Source organism: Phocoena phocoena, chromosome 3, assembly GCF_963924675.1.
Source record: "Phocoena phocoena chromosome 3, mPhoPho1.1, whole genome shotgun sequence".
Taxonomy (NCBI): Eukaryota; Metazoa; Chordata; class Mammalia; order Artiodactyla; family Phocoenidae; genus Phocoena; species Phocoena phocoena.
This window is the reverse complement of record NC_089221.1, coordinates 109,944,046-109,959,034: the sequence shown is the minus strand read 5'-3', so window position 1 is coordinate 109,959,034 and position 14,989 is coordinate 109,944,046. Positions and strand designations below refer to the sequence as shown.

The window sequence follows — 14,989 nt, the reverse complement described above, 5'->3', positions numbered from 1 at the left end:
CCATAATTGCTTACTAGCTCCAGGAGTTTTGCTGTTGTTGTTGTTGTTGTTGACTCCTTTGGATTTTCTGCATAGACAATCATGTCATCTGCAAATAACAACAGCTTTATGCCTTCTTTACACTCTGTATATCTTTTATTTCCTTTCTTGCCTTCTTGAATTAGCAAAGACTTCCAGTACAATGTTGAAAAACAGTGGTGAGAGGGGACATCCTTGTCTTATACCTGATCTCAGTGGGAAAGTTTCAAGTTTTTTACCATTAAATATGATGTTAGCTGTAGGTATTTTTTAATAGATGTTCTTTAGCAAGTTGAAGAAGTTCCCCTCTATTCCTAGTTTACTGAGAGTTTTTAATCATAAATGAGTATTGTATTTTGTCAATGCTTTTTCTGCATCTACTGATACGATTATGTGGTTTTTCTTCCTTAGCCTGTTAATGTGATAGGTTGCATTAATTGATTTTTAAATGATGAGCCAGCCTTGCATACCTGGGTTAAATCCCACTTGATCTTGGTGTATAATTCTTTTTTATACATTGTTGCATTTGATTTGTTAATATTTTGCTGAGGATTTTACATCTATGTTCATGAGAGATATTGGTCTATAGTTTTCTTACTTGTAATGTCTTTTTTTAGTGTTAGTATTAGGATTATGCTGGCCTTGGAGAATAAGTTAGGAAGTGTCCCCTCTGCTTTTGTCTTCTGATAAAGATTGTAGAGAATTGGTGTAATTCATTCCTTAAATGTTTGGTGGAATTCACCATTGAACTCATCTGGGCCTGGTGCTTTCTGTTTTGGAAGGTTATTCATTATTGATTCAATATCTTTAATAGATATAGGGCTATCCAGGTTGTCTTTTTTTTGAGTGCATTTTGGAAGATTGTGCCTTTCAAGGAACTGGTCCATTTCATGTAAGTTATCAAAGGTGTAGGCATAAAGTTATTCATAGTATTCTTTTATCATCCTTTTAAATTTTGTGGGCTCTATTGTAGTATTGTCTTCTCTTTCATTTCTGATAGTAATAATTTGGGTCATTTCTCCTTTTTTTGCCTAGTTAGCCTGTATAGAGGCTTGTCAATTTTATTGACCTCTTCAAAGAACCAGCTTTTGTTTTTGTTCATTTTCTCTATTGGTTTTCTCTTTTCAATTTCATTGGTTTTTGCTCTAATTCTTATTATTTCTTTTCTTCTGTTTACTTTGGATTTAATTTGCTCTCTTTTTTTTTTTTCTGTTTTCCTAGGTGCAAACGTAGATTCTTTATTTTAGGTCTTTCGTCTTTTCTGATATGAATATTCAACGCTATCAATTTCCCTCTAAGCACTGCTTTTGCTGTACCCCACAAAGTTTCATAGGTTATGTTTTCATTTTCATTTAGTTCAAAATGGTTTAAAATATATCTTGAGATTTCTTCTTTGACCCATGTGTTATTTATCTCTAAGTATTAATCTCTAAGTATTTGGGGATTTTCCAGTTGTCTTTCTGTTACTGATTTCTAGTTTCATTCCATTGTGACCTATTAGCACATACTGTATGACTTCTATTATTTTAAACTTGTTAAGATATGTTTTGTTGCCTAGAATGTGATATATCTTGGTGAACATTCCATGTGAGCTTGATAAAAATGTGTAATCTGCTGTTGTTGGATGAAATAGTCTGTAGATGTCCAATGTATCCAGTTGATTGATGGTGCTGTTGAGTTCGACTATGTCGCCACTTGTTTTCTGCCTGCTGGATCTATTTCAGAGAGAGAGGGTTTTAAAGTCTCAAGGTACTATAGTGGATTTATCCATTTCTCCTTTCTGTTCTATCCATTTTTGCCTCATATAGATGCTCTGTTGTTAGGTACATACACATTAAGAATTTTTATGTCTTCATGAAAAATTGATTTATTTATCATTATGTAATGCCCTGCTCTACCCCTTATAACTTTCCTTACTTTGGAGTCTGTTCTATCTAATATTAACATAGCTACTACTACTTTCTTTTGATTAGTGTTAGCATGTTATATCTTTCTCCATTTACTTTTTCTTTTAAATTTTTGTTGGAGTATAGTTTATTTACAAGTTGTTATTCAATAGTTTCAGATGTACAACAAAGTGAATCTGTTATACGTATACATATATCCACTCGTTTTTAGATTTTTTTCCTATATAGGCCATTACAGAGTACTGTAAGTACAGTAGGTCCTTAATTACTGTACTATTAAGTACAGTAGGTCCTTAATAGTTATCTATTTTATATATATTACTGTGTATATGTCAATCGCAATCTTCCAATTTATCCCTCCCCCCCATACTCTCTGGTAACCATAAGTTTTTATTTTCTACATCTGTAACTATATTTCTGTTTTGTAGATAAGTTCATTTGTACCCTTTTTTTTAAGATGCCACATATAAGTGATATCATATGATATTTGTCATTCTCTGACTTACTTCACTCAGTATGACAATCTCTAGGTTCATCTTGTTGCTGCAAATGGCATTACAGTATTTCATTCTTTTATGGCTAAGTAATATTCCATTGTATATATGTACCACAACTTCTTTATCCATTCTGCTGCTGATGGACGTTTAGGTTGCTCCCATGTCCTGGCTATTGTAAGTAATGCTGCAATGAACATTGTGGCGCATGTATCTTTTCAAATGATGGTTTTCTCTGGATATATGTCCAGGAGTGGGATTGCTGGATCATATGTTAGCACTATTTTCAGTTTTTTAAGGAACCTCCATACTGTTCTCCATAGTGGCTGTACCAGTTTACATTCCCACCAACAGTGTAGGAGGATTCCCTTTTCTCCACAGCCTCTCCAGCATTTATTGTTTGTAGATTTTTTGATGAGGGCTATTCTGACTGGTGTGAGGTGATACTTCATTGCAGTTTTGATTTGCATTTCTCTAATAATTAGTGACAAGCATCTTTTCATGTGATTTTTAACCATCTGTATGTCTTCTTCGGAGAAATGTCTATTTAGATCTTCCACCCATTTTTTGATTGGATTGTTTGGTTTTTTTAATACTGAGCTGCATGAGGTGTTTATATATTTTGGAGATTAAGCCCTTGTCGGTCGCTTCATTGGCAAATATTTTCTTCCATTCTCAGGGTTGTCTCATAGGTTGTCTCTTTTCATTTTGTTGATGGTTTTTTTTTTGCTGTGCAAAAGCGTTTAAGTTTAATAAGATCCCGTTTGTTTATTTTTGTTTTTATTTTCATTACTCTGGGAGGTAGATTGAAAAAGATTTTGCTGCAATTTATGTCAGAGAGTGTTCTAAGTTTTCCTCTAAGAGTTTTATAGTACTCAGCCTTAACATTTAGGTCTTTAATCCATTTTGCGTTTATTTTTGTGTATGGTGTTAGGGAATGTTCAAATTTCATTCTTTTACATGTAGCTGTCCAGGTTTTCTAGCACCACTTATTGAAGAGACTGTCTCTTCTCCACTGTATATTCTTGCCTCCTTTGTCATAGATTAGGTAGCCACAGGTGCATGGGTTTATCTCTGGACTTTCTATCCTATTCTGTTGATCTATATTTCTGTTTTTGTGCCAGTTCCATACTATTTTGGTTACTGTAACTTTGTATTATAGTATAGTCTTAAGTCAGGGACTTCCTCCAGCTCTGTTTTTCTTTCTCAGGATTGCTTTGGCTATTTGTGCCCTTTTGTGTTTCCATACAGATCATAAAATTTTTTTTCTAATTCTGTGAAAAATGCCATTGGTAATTTCATAGGGATTGCACTGAAACTGTAGATTGCTTTGGGTAGTATAGTCATTTTCACAATATTGATTCTTCCAATCCAAGAGCATGGTACATCTCTTCATCTGTTTGTGTCATCTTTGATTTCTTTCATCAGTATTGTATAGTTTTTTGAGTACACGTCTTTTGCCTCCTTAGGTAGGTTTATTTCTAGGTATTTTATTCTTTTTGATGCAATGGGATTGTTTTCTTGATTTCTCTTTCTGATCTTTCATTGTTAGTGTATAGGAATGCAAGAGATTTCTGTGTATTAATTTTGTATCCTGCAACTTTACCGAATGCACTGATGAGCTCTAGTAGTTTTATGGTAGCATCTTTAAGGTTTTCTATGTATAGTATCATGTCATCTGCAAACAGTGACAGTTTTACTTCTTTTCTGATTTGGATTCCTTTTATTTCCTTTTCTTCTCTGATTGCCATGGCTAAAACTTCCAAAACTATGTTGAATAATAGTGGTGAGAGTGGACATCCTTGTCTTGTTCCTGATCTTAGAGGAAATTCTTTCAGCTTTTCACCACTGAGAATCATGTTTGCTGTGGGTTTGTCGTATATGGCCTTTATTATGTTGAAGTATCTATGCCCACTTTCTGGAGAATTTTTATCATAAATGGGTGTTGAATTTCATCAAAAGCTTTTTCCACATCTATTGAGATGATCATATCATTTTTATTCTTCAGATTGTTGATGTGGTGCATCACACTGATTGACTTGCAGATATTGAAAAATCCTTGCATCCCTGGGGAAAATTCCACTTGATCGTGGTGTATGATCCTTTTAATGTGCTGTTGGATTCTGTTTGCTAGTATTTTGTTGAGGATTTTTGCATCTATGTTCATCAGTGATAGTGGCCTGTAATTTTTTTTTGTGATACCTTTGTCTGGTTTTGGTACCAGGGTGATGGTGACCTCGTAGAATGAGCTTGGGAGTGTTCCTTCCTCTGCAACTTTTTGGAAGAGTTTCAGAAGGGTAGGTGTTAACTCTTCTCTAAATGTTTGATAGAATTCGCCTCTGAAGCCATCTGGTCCTGGACTTTTGTTTGTTGCAAGTTTTTTAGTCACAGTTTCAAATTCAGTACTTGTGATTGGTCTGTTCATATTTTCTATTTCTTCCTGGTTTAGTCTTGGAAGGTTGTATCTTTCTAAGAATTTGTCCATTTCTTCAAGGTTGTCCATTTTATTGGTGTATAGTTGCTTGTAGTAGTCTTTTATTTTATTTATTTATTTTATTTATTTATTTATTTTTTTGGCTCTATTTTTTTTTTTTAACATCTTTATTGGGGTACAATTGCTTTACAATGGTGTGTTAGTTTCTGCTCCATAACAAAGTGAATCAGCTATACATATACATATGCTCCCACGTGTCTTCCCTCTTGCGTCTCCCTCCCTCCCACCCTCCCCATCCCACCCCTCCAGGCAGTCCCAAAGCCCCGAGCTAATATCCCTGTGCCTTGCGGCTGCTTCCCCCTAGCTATCTACCTTACTACGTTTGTTAGTGTGTATATGTCCATGACTCTCTCTCGCCCTGTCAAAACTCACCCTTCCCCCTCCCCATATCCTCAAGTCCGTTCTCCAGTAGGTCTGAGCCTCTATTCCTGTCTTATCCCTAGGTTCTTCATGACATTTTTTTTCCTTAAATTCCATATATATGTGTTAGCATACGGTATTTGTCTTTTTCTTTCTGACTTACTTCACTCTCTTTGACAGACTCTAGGTCTATCCATCTCATTACAAATAACTCAATTTCATTTCTTTTTAAGGCTGAGTAATATTCCATTGTGTATATGTGCCACATCTTCTTTATCCATTCGTCCGATGATGGGCACTTAGGTTCTTTCCATCTCCGGGCTATTGTAAATAGAGCTGCAATGAACATTTTGGTACATGACTCTTTTTGAATTTTGGTTTTCTCAGGGTATATGCCAAGTAGTGGGATTGCAGGGTCATATGGTAATTCTATTTGTAGTTTTTTAAGGAACCTCCATACTGTTCTCCATAATGGCTGAACCAATTCACATTCCCACCAGCAGTGCAAGAGTGTCCCCTTTTCTCCACACCCTCTCCAGCATTTATTGTTTCTAGATTTTTTGATGATGGCCATTCTGACTGGTGTGAGATGATATCTCATTGTAGTTTTGATTTGCATTTCTCTAATGATTAATGATGTTGAGCATTCTTTCATGTGTTTGTTGGCATTCTTTATATCTTCTTTGGAGAAATGTCTGTTTAGGTCTTCTGCCCATTTTTGGATGGGGTTGTTTGTTTTTTTGTTATTGAGCTGCATGAGCTGCTTGTAAATTTTGGAGATTAATCCTTTGTCAGTTGCTTCATTTGCAAATGTTTTCTCCCATTCTGAGGGTTGTCTTTTGGTCTTGATTATGGTTTCCTTTGCTGTGCAAAAGCTTTGAAGTTTCATTAGGTCCCATTTGTTTATTTTTGTTTTTATTTCCATTACTCTAGGAGGTGGGTCAGAAAGGATCTTGCTGTGATTTATGTCATAGAGTGTTCTTCCTATGTTTTCCTCTAAGAGTTTGATAGTTTCTGGCCTTACATTTAGGTCTTTAATCCATTTTGAGCTTATTTTTGTGTATGGTGTTAGGGAGTGATCTAATCTCATACTTTTACATGTACCTGTCCAGTTTTCCCAGCACCATTTATTGAAGAGGCTGTCCTTTCTCCACTGTACATTCCTGCCTCCTTTATCAAAGATAAGGTGTCCATATGTGCGTGGGTTTATCTCTGGGCTTTCTATCCTGTTCCACTGATCTATCTTTCTGTTTTTGTGCCAGTACCATACTGTCTTGATTACTGTTGCTTTGTAGTATAGTCTGAAGTCAGGGAGCCTGATTCCTCCAGCTCCTTTTTTCATTCTCAAGATTGCTTTGGCTATTCGGGGTCTTTTTTGTTTCCATACAAATTGTGCAATTTTTGGTACTAGTTCTGTGAAAAATGCCAGTGGTAGTTTGATAGGGATTGCACTGAATCTGTAGATTGCTTTGGGTAGTATAGTCATTTTCACAATGTTGATTCTTCCAATCCAAGGAAATGGTATATCTCTTCATCTGTCTGTATCATCTTTAATTTCTTTCATCAGTGTCTTATAATCTTCTGCATACAGGTCTTTCGTATCCTTAGGTAGGTTTATTCCTAGATATTTTATTCTTTTTGTTGCAATGGTAAATGGGAGTGTTTTCTTGATTTCACTTTCAGATTTTTCATCATTAGTATATAGGAATGCCAGAGATTTCTGTGCATTAATGTTGTATCCTGCTACTTTACCAAATTCATTGATTAGCTCTAGTAGTTTTCTGGTAGCATCTTTAGGATTCTCTATGTATAGTATCATGTTATCTGCAAACAGTGACAGCTTTACTTCTTCTTGTCCGATTTGGATTCCTTTTATTTCCTTTTCTTCTCTGATTGCTGTGGCTAAAACTTCCAAAACTATGTTGAATAAGAGTGGTGAGGCTGTGGTAGCGCTCGGGCGCCATGTTAGGACGAAGGGGAAGGAGGAGAAGCACTTAAAGCGGCGGGAGCGGGTGCGGGAGTGGGGTTGGACCCAGGGCTGAGGCAGGCCCCCCCCCCTCCCGCCTCAGTGGATCATGCCCAGGGCGGCAGCGGCGGCGGTTGCGGGGGGGAAGTGACTGGGCGGTGCCGGCGCCGGAGACGATGCCGTTAATCTTCCACAATCTGTAATTGAAAATGTTGGTGGAAAAATATTTACATTTGGATCTTATAGATTAGGAGTACATACAAAAGGTGCCGATATTGATGCGTTGTGTGTTGCACCAAGACATGTCGATCGAAGTGACTTTTTCACCTCGTTCTATGATAAGTTGAAATTACAGGAAGAAGTAAAAGATTTAAGAGCTGTTGAAGAGGCATTTGTACCAGTTATCAAACTGTGTTTTGATGGGATAGAGATTGATATTTTGTTTGCAAGATTAGCACTGCAGACTATTCCAGAAGACTTGGACTTAAGAGATGACAGTCTGCTTAAAAATTTAGATATAAGGTGCATAAGAAGTCTTAACGGTTGCAGGGTAACCGATGAAATTTTACATCTAGTACCAAACATTGACAACTTCAGGTTAACCCTGAGAGCTATCAAACTGTGGGCCAAACGCCACAACATCTATTCCAATATATTAGGTTTCCTCGGTGGTGTTTCCTGGGCTATGCTAGTAGCAAGAACTTGCCAGCTTTATCCAAATGCAATAGCATCAACTCTTGTACATAAATTTTTCTTGGTATTTTCTAAATGGGAATGGCCAAATCCAGTCCTATTGAAACAGCCTGAAGAATGCAATCTTAATTTGCCTGTATGGGACCCAAGGGTAAACCCCAGTGATAGGTACCATCTTATGCCTATAATTACACCAGCATACCCACAACAGAACTCCACGTACAATGTGTCCGTTTCAACACGGATGGTCATGGTTGAGGAGTTTAAACAAGGTCTTGCTATCACAGATGAAATTTTGCTGAGTAAGGCAGAGTGGTCCAAACTTTTTGAAGCTCCAAACTTCTTTCAAAAGTACAAGCATTATATTGTACTTCTAGCAAGTGCACCAACTGAAAAACAACGCCTAGAATGGGTGGGCTTGGTGGAATCAAAAATCCGAATCCTGGTTGGAAGTTTGGAGAAGAATGAGTTTATTACACTGGCTCATGTGAATCCCCAGTCATTTCCAGCACCCAAAGAAAATCCTGACAAGGAAGAATTTCGCACGATGTGGGTGATTGGGTTAGTGTTTAAAAAAACAGAAAACTCTGAAAATCTCAGTGTTGATCTCACCTACGATATTCAGTCTTTCACAGATACAGTTTATAGGCAAGCAATAAACAGCAAGATGTTTGAGGTTGACATGAAAATTGCTGCAATGCATGTCAGAAGAAAGCAACTCCATCAACTACTGCCTAATCATGTGCTTCAGAAAAAGAAAAAGCATTCAACAGAAGGTGTCAGGTTGGCACCTCTGAATGACAGCAGCCTCGACTTGTCTATGGACAGTGATAACAGCATGTCTGTGCCTTCACCTACCAGTGCTATGAAGACCAGTCCATTGAACAGTTCTGGCAGCTCTCAGGGCAGAAACAGTCCTGCTCCAGCTGTAACAGCAGCATCTGTGACCAACATACAGGCTACTGAAGTTTCTGTGCCACAAGTAAATTCCAGTGAAAGCTCAGGGGGTACATCGAGTGAAAGCATTCCTCAAACTGCCACACAACCAGCCATTTCGTCACCACCAAAGCCTACGGTCTCCAGAGTTGTTTCTTCAACACGTCTGGTAAACCCACCACCAAGACCTTCAGGAAATGCAGCAACAAAGACACCTAATCCTATAGTAGGAGTCAAGAGGACATCCTCACCTCATAAAGAGGAGAGTCCCAAGAAAACCAAAACAGAAGAGGATGAAACAAGTGAAGATGCTAACTGTCTTGCTTTGAGTGGACATGATAAAACAGAAACAAAGGAACAACTTGATACAGAGACAAGTGCAACTCAATCAGAAACCATTCAGACAGCGGCTTCCCTGTTGGCCTCTCAGAAAACATCCAGTACAGACCTTTCTGATATCCCTGCTCTCCCTGCAAATCCTATTCCTGTTATCAAGAATTCAATAAAACTGAGATTGAATCGGTAAAAACAACCTCAGGGGTCCATAAACAATATCTGCCAACTCAACCTGTTGTCTTCAAATGCTAAGAAAGGAGAATGGAGGGTACAAGACTAGACACGACTGAAAATGGATTTAGGTTTTCTTTGTGACCTCCCTTACTGGGCTAATCAGCACTTGATCGGAAGTCCAGGTTAGTATGTGAAGCCAGGAGTACTATTATTATTGTGTTAGCAACAGTTACGTTAACTATTTCAAAAAATTACTGCCTTTAAAAAAAAAAAGAACCTCAAGCTATATTTGTATTCATAATTGACATCTGGACTGGGTTTATGTTTGCTGCATTGTTTGGAAAATTTGCAATACAAACTGGCATAAGAATTCCTTATTGTGATGAGGCACTTTTATGTATTTTTTTTATTAGAAAGTAGAACTAATTTTAGATTTTCAGCTTGATGGATTTTCACTTTTTCCTGAAGAATTTCCTTTACCATTAGTCTTCAAATTGGATGCCACTGTGCAGTGGTGTACTGTTATACTTCAGAGAAAGGGTAAGAGTACATCTGTGGGGTAGCTGTAACCTTTAAAAATGAAATGTCGACTCTAGGGTATATATTTGACATTGAAAGAATAATTAGGAGATACTTCGTTTTGATGGGGGTCATGATTAAGAAATGCTATATTGGTTTTATTTATAGAATTGTTTAGAGTGCATACGAATCAGCGATCAGCCAACGAATATTTTTCTTTGAGCTTGTTAAAGCTCCATATTCTTTTGCCTTCAATATCTTGTCTTTGAAACAAAGGTTTCGCTCCCTCCCCATTCTTTTTCTTTTCCCCTTTTTGCTTGTATGCATAAGGTAGGACTTCTTTCATAAAAAACAAAATGCCAGTATTTTCTTAAGCCATGGTGTGAAACCAGTGACCCTGTGGCCACATGGCACAGAACACCAAATTTTGGTCCCATGGCTGAAATTTTAGGGTGACTAAAAATAATGCCTGTGAAACATGATATCTATCTGGGACGGCCATTTGATCTCTAAATATGAGGAATTTTGTACACTCCACAGAACTCCTGACTATAGTAAAGTTGACTTTCAATTTTAAACATGTGGGCAAAACGGCATTTTCTCCAAGAATTTTAAACAAATTTTTATTTTTAAATGGATGACCAAAATTTGTCAGTAAATTTTACATGTAGAAACATTTAAAAATCATTTCTAGCAAGCACTTGACATCTAGTCAGCTCTCTACTCCTTTTTTCGTTTTGTTTTATCCTATCAATAAATAATTCCACATAATTAAGCAGCAGAGCATTCATCTTTACAGAATATGAGGGATGCCAGATGTTGATAAGCTTAGTTATTCTTTCTTAATCTGGACAAAGCAAACCTAACAGATTTTTCTGATGAGCATGTTTTATGAATCCTCCATTGTGCTCCATTCTATCACACGTGCATTTTTCATGTTAAACTGCAATTACTTAAACTCTTCCCCTATCCTTCTAAATTAATTTTCTGAAGTTGGAGTGTAGTCTTTTCCCCCTTAGGCTATGCATTAATTGAGGCTTTCTTTTCACCATACTTTGTAATGTCTAGTATACAGTATTTCTACTTCCCACATCTTTGCTCTGCACAGTCACCTTGCCCTTCCTCCTACCACCTAAGAAGAAAAGATGGTCAGACTAACAGGTGAAGTCTACAAGGTGTCTGTGTGTTCTGTGTAGCTTCAGAGTTAGATTGAAATTGCCAGGCACAGATTTAGTCTTGTCATTTTGTTTACACATTGGGGAAAAAGAATTCAGTTTATTAAATGTTTCATGTAACTGCACCCAAGTTTTGCCAAGCTGGGAACTTGGACCTTTTCTGTGTAGTGACTTTTTAATTCTAGTTTTCATAACCTGGAGATCAGACTGTTGCTTTCGCATGATGTACGTAGTGTCTCATGACTGGAGTTTGCTTTGTTTTATAGTATCTGTACTCCTTGTATTTTTCAAGAGCTATTTTGTAAACAGATGATGTATTTCTCCATTGAAAACACAATAAAAAAAAAAAAACAGCACAAAAAAAAAATAAATAAAAAAAAAAAAAAAAAAAAGAGTGGTGAGAGTGGGCAACCTTGTCTTGTTCCTGATCTTAGTGGAAATGCTTTCAGTTTTTCACCATTGAGGATGATGTTTGCTGTGGGCTTGTCATATATGGCCTTTATTATGTTGAGGAAAGTTCCCTCTATGCCTACTTTCTGGAAGGTTTTTATCATAAATGGGTGTTGAATTTTGTCGAAAGCTTTCTCTGCATCTATTGATCACATGGTTTTTCTCCTTCAATTTGTTAATATGGTTTATCACATTGATAGATTTGCGTATATTGAAGAATCCTTGCATTCCTGGAATAAACCCCACTTGATCATGGTGTATGATCCTTTTAATGTGCTGTTGGATTCTGTTTGCTAGTATTTTGTTGAGGATTTTTGCATCTATGTTCATCAGTGATATTGGCCTGTAATTTTTTTTTGTGATACCTTTGTCTGGTTTTGGTACCAGGGTGGTGGTGACCTCGTAGAATGATCTTGGGAGTGTTCCTTTCTCTGCAACTTTTTGGAAGAGTTTCAGAAGGGTAGGTGTTAACTCTTCTCTAAATGTTTGATAGAATTCGCCTCTGAAGCCATCTGGTCCTGGACTTTTGTTTGTTGCAAGTTTTTTAGTCACAGTTTCAAATTCAGTACTTGTGATTGGTCTGTTCATATTTTCTATTTCTTCCTGGTTTAGTCTTGGAAGGTTGTATCTTTCTAAGAATTTGTCCATTTCTTCAAGGTTGTCCATTTTATTGGTGTATAGTTGCTTGTAGTAGTCTTTTATGATCCTTTGTATTTCTGTGGTGTCTGTTGTAACTTGTTTTTCGTTTCTAATTTTATTGATTTGCATCCTCTCCCTTTTTTTCTTGATGAGTCTGGCTAAGGGTTTATCAATTTTGTTTATCTTCTCAAAGAAGCAGCTTTTAGTTTCGGTGATCTTTGTTATTTTCTTTGCCTGTATTTTATTTATTTCTGCTCTGATCTTTATGATTTCTTTCCTTCTGCTAATCTGGGTTTTGTTTGTTCTTGTTTGTTTAGTTACTTTAGGTGTAAGGATAGGTTGCTTATTTGAGATTTTTCTTGTTTTTTGAGGTAAGATGTATTACTATAAATTTCCCTCTTAGAACTGCTTTTGCTGCATCCCATAGGTTTTGGATTGTCATGTGCTCATTGTCATTTGTCTCTAGGTATTTTTTGATTTCCTCTTTGATTTCTTCAGTGATGCACTGATTATTTAGTAACATACTTTTTAGCCTCCACATGTTTGTGTTTTTTACAGATTTTTTCTTGTAATTGATTTCTAATCTCACAGCGTTGTGAGATGTGTTGATATGACTTCAGTTTTCTTAAATTTACCGAGGCTTGATTTGTGGCCCAAGGTTAGATCTATCCTGGAGAATGTTCTGTGTGCAATTGAGAAGAATGTATATTCTGCTGCTTTCGGATGGAATGTCCTATAAATATCAGTTAAGTCTGTCTGGTCTAATCTGTCATTTAAGGCTTGTGTTTCCTTACTAATTTTCTGTCTGAATGATCTGTCCATTGGTGTGAGTGGGGTGTTAAAGTCCCCCACTATTATTGTGTTACTATCGATTTCCCCTGTTATGGCTGTTAGCATGTCCCTTATATATTGACGTGCTCCTATGTTGGGTGCATATATATTTACAATTATTATATCTTCTTCTCGGATTGATCCCTTGATCATTGTGTAGTGTCCTTCCTTGTCTCTTGTAATAGTCTTTTAAAGTGTATTTTGTCTGATATGAGTATTGCTACTCCAGCTTTCTTTTGATTTCCATTTGTATGGAATATCTTTTTCCATCCCCTCACTTTTAGTCTGTATGTGGGTCTCTTGTAAACAGTGGGTCTCATTTTTGTATCCATTTAGCCAGTTGCGTCTTTTGGTCGGAACATTTAATCCATTTACATTTAAGGTAACTATCCATATGTATGTTCTGATTGCCATTTTCTTAATTGTTTTGGGTTTGTTTCTGTATGTCTTTTTTCTTTCTTTCCTCTTTTGTTGTCTTCTCTTGTGTTTCTTGCCTAGAGAAGTTCCTTTAGCATTTGTTGTACTGCTGGTTTGGTGATGCTGAATTCTCTTAACTTTTGCTTGTCTGTAAAGCTTTTAATACCTCTGTTGAATCTGAATGAGAGTCTCCTGGGTAGAGTATTCTTGGTTGTAGGTTTTTCCCTTTTATCACTTTAAATATATCATGCCACTCCCTTTTGGCCTGCTGAGTTTCTGCTGGAAAATCAGCTGATAACCTTATGTGGATTCCCTTGTATGTTATTTGTTGCTTTTTTCTTGCTGCTTTTAATATTTTTTCCTTGTATTTAATTTTTGTTTAAGTTAGATTAATTAATAAGTGTCTCTGTGTGTTTCTCCTTGGGTTTATCCTGTATGGGACTCTCTGTGCTTCCTGGCCTTGGGTTACTATTTCCTTTCCCATGTTAGGGAAGTTTTCAATTATAATCCCTTCAAATATTTTCTCAGTCCCTTCTCTTTCTCTTCTTCTTCTGGGACCCCTATCATTTGATGCATTTAATGTTGTCCCAGAGTGTCCTCATTTCTTTTCATTCTTTTTTCCTTTATTCTGTTCTGCAGCAGTGATTTCACCATTCTATCTTCCAGCTCACTTATCTGTTCTTCTGCCTCAGTTATTCTGCTATTGATTCCTTCTAGTGTATTTTTCATTTCAGTTATGATATTGTTCATCACTATTTCTTTGTTCTTTAGTTCTTCTAGGTCCTTGTTAAACATTTCTTGTATCTTCTTGATCTGTGCCTCCTTTCCTTTTCTAAGATCTTGGATTATCTTTACTATTGTTACTTTGAATTCTTCTTGAGGTAGATTGCCTATCTCCTCTTCATTTAGTTCGTCTTACAGGTTTTTACCTTGTTCCTTCATCTGCTGCATATTTCTTTGTCTCATTTTGTTTGACTTTCTGTGTTTGTGGTCTGCTTTCCGCATGCTGCAGGGTAATAATTCCTCTTGCTTCTGTTGCCTGCCCCCTGCTGGGTGAGGTTGGTCCAGGGGCTTTTGTAGGCTTCCTGGTGGGAGGGACTGGTGCCTGCCTTCTGGTGGGTGGAGCTGGGTCTTGTCCCTCTGGTGGGCAGGGCCATGTCAAAGGGTGTGTTTTGGGGTGTCTGTGAGCTTAGTATGACTTTAGGCAGCCTGTCAGCTGATGGGATGGGTGGGGCTGTATTCCTCTCTTGCTGGTTGTTTGCCTGAGGCATTCCAGCATTGGAGCTTACAGGCTGTTAGGTGGTACTGGGTCTTGGTGCCGAGATGGGGACCTTCAGGAGAGCTCACACCAATTAATATTCCCTGGGGCTGGGAATTCCCTGGCAGTCCATGGCCAGGACTCGGTGCTCCCATTGCAGGGGCTTGGGTTCGACCCCCAGCTGGGGAACCAAGACCCCAAGCTGTGCAGTGTGGCCAAAAAAAAAAGAGAGAGACCACAAAACAAGACAGACAAACAAAAACCAAAACAAACCATAAAAACAAAACAAACAAAAAAACCCAAAGAAAACAAAAAACAAGAA

At 37.2% G+C, this 14,989-nt stretch overlaps 1 pseudogene; it reads left to right on the top strand.

Moving 5' to 3' along the window:
• The first annotated feature begins 7,924 nt into the window (after nt 1-7,924).
• Nucleotides 7,925-9,394, top strand: LOC136120696 (poly(A) polymerase alpha pseudogene; annotated as a pseudogene).
• The last annotated feature ends 5,595 nt before the right edge of the window (nt 9,395-14,989 follow it).